Below are 13,675 nucleotides of genomic sequence, written 5' to 3' on the forward strand. Positions count from 1 at the left end.
GTGTCTTTTCGTCACTATTGTGCTACTCTACTACTCTAGCATCTCTTCGTGAGCTTTCACAAGAAGGTAAGAAGTTAATTACTAAATATTTAATTTAAGAAAGAAAAAATGACTATCATTTGTATGGATTTACATGCATGCAAGTGTACTTAAATTAATTCTTCAAAGGTTAGACCATCATTACTCATATAATGTAGAGCTCGGTGAAAAAACTCATAAATAATACAGATAGTGGAAGTTGACAAAGCACAGCTTTCTACTACACACTGAAATGACGGGGTAAAATCAGTCAATTCTTATGATGCGGAGGTTTATATACCCCAGTGCTGCTGAATTAGGAAAACTAATCTGACGTATTCTTCTTTACAAGTTTTATTCAGTTTTAAAAGTTTCCAAGACCAAATATGAAATAGACTGCACTCTTTATGTCTTTAAAGAATAAAATATCTAATAATAGTTTTTCAATTATTTATTGTAAATCACTATTTTTATTATTATTCACCAAATCAATTAAATTTGCTTTTATAAATGTGTTTTCGATAATAAAAAAAATTCTATTATTATATTTTTAAAAAATGATATAATGTGAAAAAAATTAGAGATTTAATAAATATTTAAAAAAGATATCAGCAAAACCTCAGCAAATTCCGTATTTCAGCAAATAATCACCACAGACAATCCCAGCATATTTATTCAGATAAATAGCTTTAAGTTTTAAGTATTTTTATCAGCTCATTATACAAGCTGATACGCACCTTGAGATTTAATGGAAGACACGGCATGACGGTTGTAAAATCGGTTTTATATCTAGTCCTACAATATACTTTTATTGAAGCTATTTTAATGTCAAAGACCCCTTAATTACTTTAATCTAGTGTATTGTTTTCCCCACTAATTGCTTTTGATACATTAATTTTTTTTTCTCTTTTTATCTGTTGTTTAGATTGGCTTCAGTGTCAGTCACGTAGCATCGTTTTGAAAGGGGGGGGGGCAGCCAAAGAAATTTTTTTTGACTTAACTGACAAAGTAGTATATGGTGCGGGGGTACCAGCCTTTCAATCAACATTTCTAATAGTAAAAGTAAGGTTGGGAAAAAAGTGGGGGTCAGGCCCCATGCTACGTGCCTGAGTGTTTTCTAGTGTGTTGTTTGTATTTCTTCTTTTTCTTCTTTTGTTTATTTCTTTGTAATGTGTTTTATTTTTATCAAATGATTTTCTGAATAATACAATCTCGAATAGTGCCAGCATATGGATGGGAGAATGTATAATAATCTTGAAATTATATAGACATATGTCATGCAACAGAAAATATTGAACACTGAAGATAAAAGTTTCAAAAATCATTTTAAAAATTGTCCACTATTTGCAAAGGTATTGAATACTCAATAAAATTGTTTCATCTGTATAAGTGGCTCTTTCTTTTACAAATGAAATCTGGTGATAACATACTCTAATCACTCTCAAAAAATAATTGAAACTATACGATTTAGAAGCAGAGTAAACATGGACCTCCAGAAATATTACAGAGGGATAAGGTATAATGAAGAAGTAAGCATCTTCCACGTGTTCTCCTTGTAATGATTGAACAAACAGAAAATCCGTAGATATTCAGTGTGCATAATTGTCTGAAATTGTGATTTAAAAAATCATAGTATCCATCATAGAATTTAAGAAAAGTAGGTTTATAACGAGATTGTTTATATCTTCTTAATCAACTTGTTTGCCAGTACCTTGCATAGTTGTATACTTTATTTCCTTGAAAAATATACTTACTTGGTAAAAAAAAATTATCAGCTTTTTCTATTTTATAGATAGTAATGTAATAAGGAAAACTATTAATTTAAAAGGTTTTTTATTCAAATAAATGTTTGGTTTGTTTTGAATGTGTGATTTTTGAAGCTCATGTTATAATAAAAATTTAATATGAAAATTTAACATTTTTCAGAAGATAATCATAACGAAATGTCTAAATTATAAAACAGGAAATATAAAATTTCTGGATTTGTAAGACATGCATTTATGTATATCCATCTGCAAGTTACATGAAATAACGTCATACATACGAGGGTCATTCAAAAAATACGTAGACAATGTTCCTTATCGTCACATTAATTTTACAAATCTTAATATCAGTACATTTTTAAATCTGAAGTATCATTCTATTTGATTAAACGGAACTCATACTAGACAATTTTAAATGTAACATGTTTTGTCGCCACGGAGCACGGTCAAAAACAGTGTAAAGTCAAAAACAACGTTAAAGAACATTTCTCAAACTCACAGTGCCTTTTCATTTTATACATGGTTCGTATCGTATTCCTCATTCATTTAAACGTTTCCACAACACTTGACACCTAGTATGCTATCAATAATTTGAGTATAATTTGAATAAGATTGTCAATGTTTTTAAATCCTTTACCATGTAACTCTGCTCTTACAGGTTCCGCAACAGTGAAGTGTTCATCACGTTTCATGACGTTACTAACTCTTTTGAAAAGATTTTGAACTATAATCTGTTTTTTTGCAGAATGCCCATCGCCAAATTTAAAGTCTTTACCCCTCAAAAAATGTCTGATTTATTATAAACAAATACACGGCTCATTTTATGTATTTTTCCTGGTCTCTCCAGCATTTTCGGAGTTTGTTTTAAAAGTTTCCAAATGCAAAACAAAATTATATTGCTACTCGCTGCTCCGTGACGTCCTTCAACGTCATGATTTTTTGCTTTTTGAAATCAAGACTATCTGTCTAAAGAAATGGATATCTTTTAAACAAAGCAATGTATTACATTAACTTTTTGCTTTTGAAGAAATGAAACAATAGTAAATTTAAGTATATAAATTTTATTTCATTTAAGGACAATTTTAAAGAGGTATGGCTATAGATATGAAAAGTGAATAATCAGTCAATAACTCAATTTTGACCCTGCTCCGTGACCCCGTTTTTTGCTGTCTTAAATCTTTGATAATTTTGACAAACATCAAGATATATTCCAATTTCTTTGCTCAAAATATTTGAATCTGTTGTTAAAATATATGTACCAATTTTGGTTTAAATATGACGTTAAATAAAAAAGTTATGACAAAAGTCTACGAACTTTTTGAATGACCCTCGTATAACGTATAAAAAGCATGTTTCATCATTTATACATAGATTACAGCAGTCGTATTCGAAGATGGCGTTGTGTGGGGACGTCTCGAAATTTTTCATCATCGGATCTGTTCTTCAAACACTTGCATTGGTTCTTCATATCATAGGATTTGCTTCACCTTACTGGGTTTATTTTGAAGACATTAAAGGTGACTTTAAGAGAAAGTCGAATGCAGGGCTGTGGGTAGCTTGCGATATTATTTATGTCTCCTATGAGAAATATCAGCCTTTAAGTGCAGTGAAAAACAACCAAACACAGATATGCAGTTTTGTCGAATATGTCATTTTATTCAATGACATATAGTAAAATGTATAACAAATCATTAAGGGGGATCATCTAATATTAAACAATACAGGTTACATGTACACAGGTGAAAGGTACAAGTGTGATCCCCCTGAGACTGACTAGAAATTTACATGCAGTGAACATATCAGAGTACATGTAAATATGCATAAAATATAACATAAATGATTAAATCTTTGGGGGCTTTCAAACAATTGAGCCAATCAAGAAACATATGACAAGTTAGTTAGAAAAATACAAATCTGGACTAAAATGCAAAATAATATAAAACCAAAAACCCCAAAAAGGGTGGGTGGTGGGTTTTTTTCTTCAATGCACTGCCAGGCTAACAAAAATGGCGCAACAAAATCAAGGATTTTGATTGGATAACTCTGTCAAGCAAAATAAGGTGCGATTTCGCAATGAAAGGTTCTATGATAATTGCGCTGCGATAAGGGCGCATATCCTGCAGACTGCGCAGGGATATGCAGAATTATCCTTAGGTGTAAAATATAATATATTTCTCAAAGCGGCATAAATTGAATTATCTGTGATAATATTGTTTTATGCCTCCTATAAGAAATATCAGCCTGAAAGTGCAGTGAAAAACAACCAAATACAGATATGCAGTTTTGTCGAATATGTCATTTTATTCAATGACATATCGTAAAATGTATAACAAATCATTAAGGGGGATCATCTAATATTAAACAATACAGGTTACATGTACACAGGTGAAAGGTACAAGTGTGATCCCCCTGAGACTGACTAGAAATTTACATGCAGTGAACATATCAGAGTACATGTAAATATGCATAAAATATAACATAAATGAGTAAATCCTTGGAGGCGTCCAAACAATTGCGCCACAAGCCCTCAATCAGTGAGGGGTTGACGCCAAACAAGGAGAAAAATCAAAAGAAAACATTTTTATAAAAATAGTAAAAATACTGAAATTTACAGCATTTTTTGAAGTATTTTTTTTTTAAAAATATATAAAACAACATTGAAGTTGAAGTTCATATGATATCACATACATTTTAGACTAGGTGTTCTTGACAAATAACAAGTACTGATGCAACAAAGACATTAACATTCACCTGTTAGCTGTTCAATTGTGGATCAAGAGAAGCCAAAATCACTGCAAGGAATGTTTAGTATATATGTAAAATTAGGTAGGTCTTAATCTAACCTCAAGACAATGCAGGCAGAGTTTTTAACATACAATTTACATGAGCAGCTAACCGCTGAATTCATGTATCTTGAGCTAAGACTATGCAAGCAGATTTTAACACACAATTTACATGAGCAGCAATGCGCTGAAGCCATGTATCTTAACTCAAGACTATGCAAGCCAGATTTTATTATACAATTTACATGAGCAGCTATCCGCTGAAGTCATGTATCTTAACTCTCGACTATGCAAGCAGATTGTAACAAACAATTTACATGAGGAGCTATCCTCTGAACTCATGTGTCTTAACTCAAGACTATGCAAGCAGAGTTTGCAGCACAATTCACATGAGCAGCTATCCGCTGAACTAATGTATCTTAACTCAAGACTATGCAAGCAGATTTTGAAGCACAATTTACATAAGCAGCTCTCTGCTGAACTATGTATCTTAACTCAAGTCTATGCGGGCAGATTTCAACATACAATTTAAATGAGTAGCCGTCATCTTACATGTAGCTCAAAGACTATGCAGGCAAGTTTCAATGCTGAACTCATTGATATTAGTAAGCCGATTATGAAGACATTAAAACTGAGCTGAGTTATATAGAGTTGATGACTATAGAGGATGTACATTGTGGAATATTTGATAAACACTTTACTGGACTAATGACCAGATTTACAAAATTAATGATAGAACAATTAATGTTACATAAGAAGCTAATACATTGCCGATTATGAAGACATTAAAATTGAGCTGAGTTATACAGAGTTGATGACTATAGAGGATATACATTGTGGAATATTTGATAAACACTTTACTGGACTAATGACCAGATTTACAAAATTAATGATAGAACAATTAATGTTACATAAGAAGCTAATACATTGCCAAATCTTATTTACACATTAGATGAATGACAGGTGCTGACTACTCTATATATGATGTTCCTTGGCAGTACATGTTGGAGAAAATGATATTTGCCATTCAACACAGATATCAACATAGAATCCATAAGAGGAGCTTGAGCATTTTAAGTGTGTAGCTTGCCCTTCCTGATGGTGTGGGTTTCAATCTTTGGTGGCATCATTTTCCAACAGTTTACTATGAAGCTGACATCATGTCCAGAATACTGTATAGGGGATTAATTTCACGGTTTTAATTTTCACGTTTTCTCCTCGTCTGACACAGTCGCGGTTTCTTGAACTCGCAGAATTGGTACATGTATATAATAAACGTGACTTCCCTTGTCTTTATTCCACAAACAACAGGGTCTAAATTTCTTGAATGACCTTGTTGATCGCTTGATCATATATCCGCATTTAGGTTCCATTTGAGAGCACTGTTTCAGCATTTTTATTTTTGGGACCAAGATTTTCCATGACACTGTGATTAGGTCATTGGGGGCATTTGTTCCTTTAGGATTTTTGTTGAACAATTTTGCAGCTGGGATGACGTTCCAATAATGCACAATTTCCGCCATCTGAAATTTGTAGGGTACATTGCCTCTCCATTATGTGCCTTGGTTGGTACTGAGGTTAGGTGTTGATCCCTTTATAGTTCAGGTTGGCCCTTGGCATCGATGTACTGCTACAAGTAACAGAATACCATGGTAAATAGTGTATGAGTGTAATGCACTACTAAAGCCTACGAATATTTAGATACTGGAACCCAAACAAAATGAGAAACAATTTACATTGAGCTTTTCAGAACAGTCTTGATGACATGCTACATGTACAGCATGAAAAGAATTATTGAAATATCTATTTAAGTTTCTCATAATACTGAAAGTTCTTTCCTCATCAAATTGAAATATGAAACAAAATGTTTCTACTGATATGATTAACATTATACTAAATGTTTCCACAAACACTATGAATATTATACTGAATATTTCCAAAATCCTTTTGAAACTATATACTGAATGTTTCCACAAAACCATTGAAACATTCACTAAATTTTTCCATAAAAAATTTGAAACATTATACTGCATGTTTTTACAACAAACTTTAAACATTATACCAAACTATGAAACATTATACTGAATGTTTCCACAAACACTAATACGTGACTATGAAACATTATACTGAATGTTTCCACAAAACCTTTGAAACATTATACTGAATGTTTCCATAAAAAGTTTGAAACATTATACTGTATGTTTCTGAAACAAGCTTTAAATATTATACCGAATGCTTCCACAAACACTATGAAACATTATACTGAATGTTTCCACAAACCTTTGAAACATTATACTGAATGTTTCCTCAAAGACTTGAAACATTATACTGAATGTTTCCACAAAACCTTTGAAACATTATACTGAATGTTTCCATAAAACATTTGAAACATTATAAACATAAAATATGAAACATTATACTGAATGTTTCCACCTACACTACTTGAAACATTATACTGAATGTTCCACAAAACCTTTGAAACATTATACTGAATGTTTCCACAAAAATTTTGAAACATTATACAGAATGTTTCCATAAAACATTTGAAACATTATACTGAATGTTTTCAAAAAACTTTTGAAACATTATACTGAATGTTTCCACAATAAATTTTGAAGCATCAAACTGCATGTTTCCATCAAAACTTGAAACATTATACTTAATGCTTCCACAAAACCTTTGAAACATTATACAGAATGTTTCCATAAAACATTTGAAACATTATACTGAATGTTTTCACAAAACCTTTGAAACATTATATTGAATGTTTCCACAAAAACTTTGAAACATCAAACTGCATGTTTCCATCAAAACTTGAAACATTATACTGAATGCTTCCACAAAACTTTGAAACATTATATTGAATGTTTAAACAAAGACTTGAAACCTTATACTGAATGTTTCCACAAAACCTTTGAAACGTTATACTGAATGTTTTCCAAAAAACCTTCGAAACATTATACTGAATGTTTCCATAAAAACTTGAAACATTATACTGAATGTTTCCAACAGAATTCAAACATTATACTAACTGTTTCAACATAAACTTTGACACATTGTACTGAATGTTTCCAAAACAGAATTTAAACATTATACTGACTGTTTAAACATAAACTTTGACACATTGTACTGAATGTTTCCACAAACACTAATACATGACTATGAAACATGATACTGAATATTTTTCACAAAAACTTTGAAACATTCTATTAAATGTTTCCAAAACAAACTTGAAACTTTATACTGAATGCTTACACATTACATTTGAAACAATATACTGAATTTTTCCACAAAAAACCAAAAAACATTATACTGAATGTTTCCACAAAAACTCGAAACATTATACTGAATGTTTCCAAAACAAACTTGACACAATAAACTGAATGTTTTAACATCAACTTTGAAACTTTATACTGAATGCCTCCACAAAATCTTGAAACATTAAACTAAATGCTTACACAAAAAAAACTTGAAACATTATACTGAATGTTTCCACAAAAACTTGAAACATTATACTTAATGTTTCCACAAAACTTGAAATATCATAATGAACGTTTCGACACAAACTTTGAAACATTATACTGAATGTTTAAGACAAAAACTTTGAAATATTATTTACAATGAATGTTGTCACAAAGACAATGAAGCATACTGAATGTATCTTCAAAAACTTTAAAACATTATACTGAATGTTTGCACAAAAACAATGGTACATTGAACTGAATGTGTTCCCAAAATTTTGAAATAAAATACTTAATTTCCAGGAAAACTTTTAATCATTACACTGAATGTTTCCATCAAAACCTTAAACATTCACAAAAAACAAAACAAAACTAATCGAAATTATACTGAATGTTTCCACCAATATTGCAACAATATATTGAATGTTTTCACAGGTATCTTAAACATATTCTTAATGTTCATACTAAATTGAAAATAGTACTGTTGAAAATAGTACTTTAATATTTTAAAAGAAATATAGAAAACATTACCGAAGTTTCTACTGCACATTGTACAAGTGAAACAATATATTGAAAATATAATTGACATTGATTGCAATATTAAAAACATTTCCCTGATTCAGATTTTTTTTAATTTTTTTTTTATTTTTTATTTTTTTTTTCTGAACCATTTTTCTCCCAATATTTCTACTTATAGCATAAAAAGAAACGATATATTGAATGTTGCAAAACCTACTAATAAGGATTTTGCTGAACATAAAAATACATTTTAACATTGCCGAGTCTTCCTTATAGGGATAATAATGCCCCTTAAGAATTATATGTAAGGCAGCTAGTAAATATACTTAACATGTCTTCAGATATATGGCAATTACCAAATGTTCCCTGTTTCTAATGCTGCAAAAAATGATTATCAACTTCATTGATATCTTCGAATCATTAGAGAAACTGTGTTAAACATTCTTTAAATTGTTAACTGGTCTAAAGTGGATATGCAAAGTATTGTAAGGAGCAGTACACGACTCTTTATATAGCTCTGAGCTGAGCATAATTTAATTAAGGCTATATAAAAATAATAATGTAGAACATAAAATAGTGTACTGGTCTTATTTCTTTGAAAAGATGATAAAATGCACAAGCAAAAGAACATTCCTCATGGGCTGGACAGAGAATGAAGTTTACTGCAGGTGGACTCCATCCAAAGCCAGGATCAGAGAGGATAGCTAGGAGAGACTCCCCGAGAACCCCCCGGTGAGGCCAGAGTACAATCCACGATACTGCAGCTGACATCCCGTGGTGACCCAGTTGACCTTGAACACAGATTCATAAAAAAACAAACATACAAACATGTGTAGATCAGCGGACAGGTTAATTGAGCGATAACCCCTTTGACACATTTAGTGTAGATAATCTATTGCACTCTGTTTATTTTATTTTCTCAGATTTGCATACTGAATAATGCAGAAGATTGAAATGCATTCAAATCACAATGACACAACATATATTTCCAATAAGTAAAAAAAAAACCAATGTTCTAATGATGGAACGATTATAAATGGCACACTGTATAGAAATGTCTAATTCAGTAATTATCATAGATAGGCCTATACCATCTGAGAAAGTTTCATCTGCTGAATTGATTCAATAGTGCATGTGTTTGTAAACAAGCCAATATTTCAAGTGTAAACAATAATTCGCTAAACCAACCAGGATACCATAAATTATGCGTAAACAGGTTCCACGATCAGGCAAGTTATTAATTCCAGTAATGTAAACAGGATGGATAAAATTGCAGAATCGAACAGTCATATAAAATTCACAGTTTTGATGCAGCTGCAGAATATTCAAATGAAACAATGAGTGAATGACTGTAAATGCAGATTAAGTACAAGTGAGATTTCATTCGCCGAGACAACTGATAATTCTCTCCATGAAAAGGGGGTATCATAATCGGGGAAATGATACAGGTTAATAATTAAATGGAAAACAGTTTCGACATAAATACTTTTATTTCCATAATATGTATTTACTGAACATCAGAAAGACAAATCATAAGGAGAACCCATGAAGTGGTCACAGGTACATATGGTAAATAAATATAAATTATGAAAATGATTTGCCCTGTTGCACCGCCAGTTAGCCTGTATTTTATAAAGGCATGCAGCTTAACCAAAATGACGTATGAATAAAATAATGATTTAAAAGCTGCTCCAAATATGTAAACGTTAAAACATTATTTGTTTTGTTATAATGACCAAAACAATACTGCCCTTAATTGACGGGAATGCACAAACACTGCATTCCTAGAACTTCTCCAGTGCATGGGCGAAAGCGGACCCCGTGTTTCAAATTCTTCACAGGGGGTTGTCGAAGTGAACAGCAACTGCCAACACCATCTGTGCCTCCACCGAAATAGGTTCCCCGATACGAGGATAGTTTCCACGGCATAAAATTGATAAATTACAGGCACCGATGATTCTCCCCTAAGAAGTTGACCAATAATTGATCTTAGACCACATGTACACAGGTCCCTTTTTGCAGAAACATTTTTTTTTTCTTCAATGCACTGCCAGGCTAACAAAATGGCGCAACAAAATCAAGGATTTTGATTGGATAACTCTGTCAAGCAAAATAAGGTGCGATTTCGCAATGAAGGGTTCTATGATAATTGCGCTGCGATAAGGGCGCATATCCTGCAGACTGCGCAGGGATATGCAGAATTATCCTTAGGTGTAAAATATAATATATTTCTCATAGCGGCATAAATTGAATTATCTGTGATAACATTGTTTAATGATGGCAGTCAACATATCAACGCTTGTACCTACACCAGTAGTAATGAATTAGGTAAAAAAAAAACATAAATAATTTTGGTGAACTGGTTTGTGATAATAAAATGATACCTTTTTTTTGTTCACTGCATTTTGTTTAGATTGGGTTAAGGCAGTTCAAGCTTTTGCCTGCCTGGGGTTGATCTTCCTGCTGTTCGGCATTGTTGCACTGGCAGTGAAACGTTGTACGGACACGGCGTCGATTCTTTATCTGTCTGCTGGGTTAACATTTGCAGGAGGTAAATAGTTTTTACAAATGTTCATTTATCATATTGAAGAAACAGTTAAATAAAAAAAATTTAAATAAAAAAGTCAAATTACTATTTGAAACTTAACCCAGTAAACGAACATACAATATTTTCTTCTAATTTCAATACATTTCTTTCTTTCAGCGGTGTGTATTTTGATAACCATTTCTGTTTATGCCGCTAAGATTACTGACCTCGGAATAAGTGACTTTCATTTTGCCTTTGCTTTTTGCATCATTGCGATGATTCTTGCAATACCTGCTGGGATTTTCATAATTATTGAAGCTTTAAAAAATAAAGGAGTTTAAATTAATTTAAGCTTACTAAAACTAAATTGATGTTATTTCATTTAAAAAGGAAAAACTCGATCATTTCGAATACAGCACATGTTTATCTGCTACCTGGATTTTTTTTCAGTGCTCACTTATACAAGACAGTAATAACTTTTCTAAGCCATGAAAATATAATACAGTACACAATACTTGTGCTTGTGTTAGTAATTAAGATTACTTTTTTTTTTTCAGAATAAAAAAAAAACATTTTAAGTTTGTTGTTTTTTAAGGCAGATATTCTCCACAATGGTCAGGTAAATAATATTTTTGTCAGATACATGTAACTGTATTTACAACATTAACAGAAATTAGGGCTCATCCCCTACAATAACATTTTCTAAGCCAACTTTTCTAAGCCATGAAAATATAATACAGTACACAATACTTGTGCTTGTGTTAGTAATTAAGCTTACTTATGGGGTTTTTTTTCAGAATAAAAAAAACAAACATTTTAAGTTTGTTGTTTTTTTAAGCAGATATTATCCACAATGGTCAGGTAAATAATATTTTTGTCAGATACATGTAACTCTATTTACAACATTAACAGAAATTAGGGCTCATCCCCTACAACAACATTTTAGGTGTCGTCCGAAACGGCAAGTAGCATGTTGAGTCGATCACAATCGTGCTACTTACACATTAACATATCATTTTATATACAACTGTTAACTTTAAATTGTCTATATGAAGACATTATGAAATCAACATAAACAAATGAACAGTCAACATAATATATTTACTACCAACTTGAAAGTGACGATTATATGGACATTTGATGAATATGTGTGTTTGAAAAATATACAAACAGGTTGCCTATTGCCACATTCCAGGGATAGGAACCTTCAAGATGACTGCTGTGCCTATCCCACCCCCCCCCAAAGATATATATATATTTTTTTAAAAAAGACTCATAAGTTGACATCAAAAAGATGCTTGAGTTTCTGATTGACAATATCTATTTGGTTTTTGGAGACCAGGTATTCCAACAATCTATTGGAATTCCCATGGGTACCAGTTGCGCTCCGTTAATAGCTTTTTTTATATTTATATGAGGCTTAATTTGTGCAAAATCTTACGCTTGAATGAAGAAAACACTTACAGTATTGTGGCCTTTAATTCGACATTTAGATATATCTGCGACGTTATGTCAATTAACAATGGTAATTTCCATTCCTACGTCGAAACGATATACCCTGGTGAGCTTGAGATAAAAGATACAATCGAGTCTGACACATTTGTTTCATACTTGGATGTTTTACTTGAAAAAGACTTTAATGGTAATCTAACAACCAGGCTATTTGATAATCGTGATGACTTTAACTTTTCTATCGTCAACTTCCCTTACTTATGCACCAATATACTTTCATCAACTGCATACGGAGTGTATCTGTCTCAGTTGATTCGATACGCAAGAACATGCTCTACGTATGAACAATTTCTAAAACGAGGTAAATTATATATAATTATTGATAAGCAAGCGGATGAAACAAGAATATCAGCGGTCTTGTTTAAAGTAATTATTTTGTAAGTTCTATGGTCGATACAATGGCTTTGTCAGCCGATACAATTTATTACTGAGTCAAATGCTGAGTGACGCTTTTCATACTAATTGTTAGTTCATTATTTATACACTGAATTGACGACGGATTGTTCCGTTATTTCCCGATCATGACAAGGAGCAAACGGCGGGTGTGACCGGTCAGCAGGGGATGCTCACTCCTCCATGGCACCCGATCCCTCTGATGTTTCGGAGGTCTATTTGTTTGCTCTTCTCCTATATTTTGTATTGTTTTATGGACTTTGATATTGGATACTGTTCGTTATCTCCATATCCTCTATTCCTCTGTTTTTAAATAATTATACTGTATTTGTAAAAAAAAATATTAATGAAAATAATTAAACTTGCGTGTTCTATTATTAATTCCTTCAATGTTGCAATTAAAATGATTTTTTGGGTTATTTGATACCAAACCGTGTGAAATAATTGAAGCAAATCTCTTTCCATATCAAGAGGCTTCATTATTTTAAAATCACCTCAAACCATATATACCTTGATCCATGTGGCTCAACTTGTATGCTTAGAAAAATCATTTTTTAAAGAAAGATTTAAAATGTTGTTTGCACATTTCTGCTTTTCATTCTTTCCCCTACCAAACATATAAAAAAAAAAGATGGTAAACGTATGAACAAAATAATATAAACAAAAAATGAATATAAACAAAATTTGCTTACAGGGATT

At 31.7% G+C, this 13,675-nt stretch overlaps 1 protein-coding gene and 1 long non-coding RNA gene across 3 annotated transcripts in view; one reads left to right on the forward strand and one right to left on the reverse strand.

Moving 5' to 3' along the window:
• Positions 1 to 13,675, forward strand: part of LOC134260144 (uncharacterized) — a 93,673-nt gene that overhangs the window by 61,273 nt on the left and 18,725 nt on the right. The gene's annotated exons all lie outside the window — the stretch shown is intronic.
• LOC134260152 (uncharacterized) lies at positions 3,412 to 8,494 on the reverse strand. Its single transcript, XR_009990480.1, has 2 exons — positions 7,038 to 8,494; positions 3,412 to 6,911 (listed from the first exon to the last, which is right to left on the reverse strand). It is a non-coding gene; the product is annotated as an uncharacterized LOC134260152 (long non-coding RNA).

Source organism: Saccostrea cucullata, unplaced genomic scaffold (assembly GCF_032062105.1).
Source record: "Saccostrea cucullata isolate Sc308-1 unplaced genomic scaffold, CSIRO_AGI_Scuc_v1 ctg1941, whole genome shotgun sequence".
In the NCBI taxonomy this organism is placed as follows: Eukaryota; Metazoa; Mollusca; class Bivalvia; order Ostreida; family Ostreidae; genus Saccostrea; species Saccostrea cuccullata.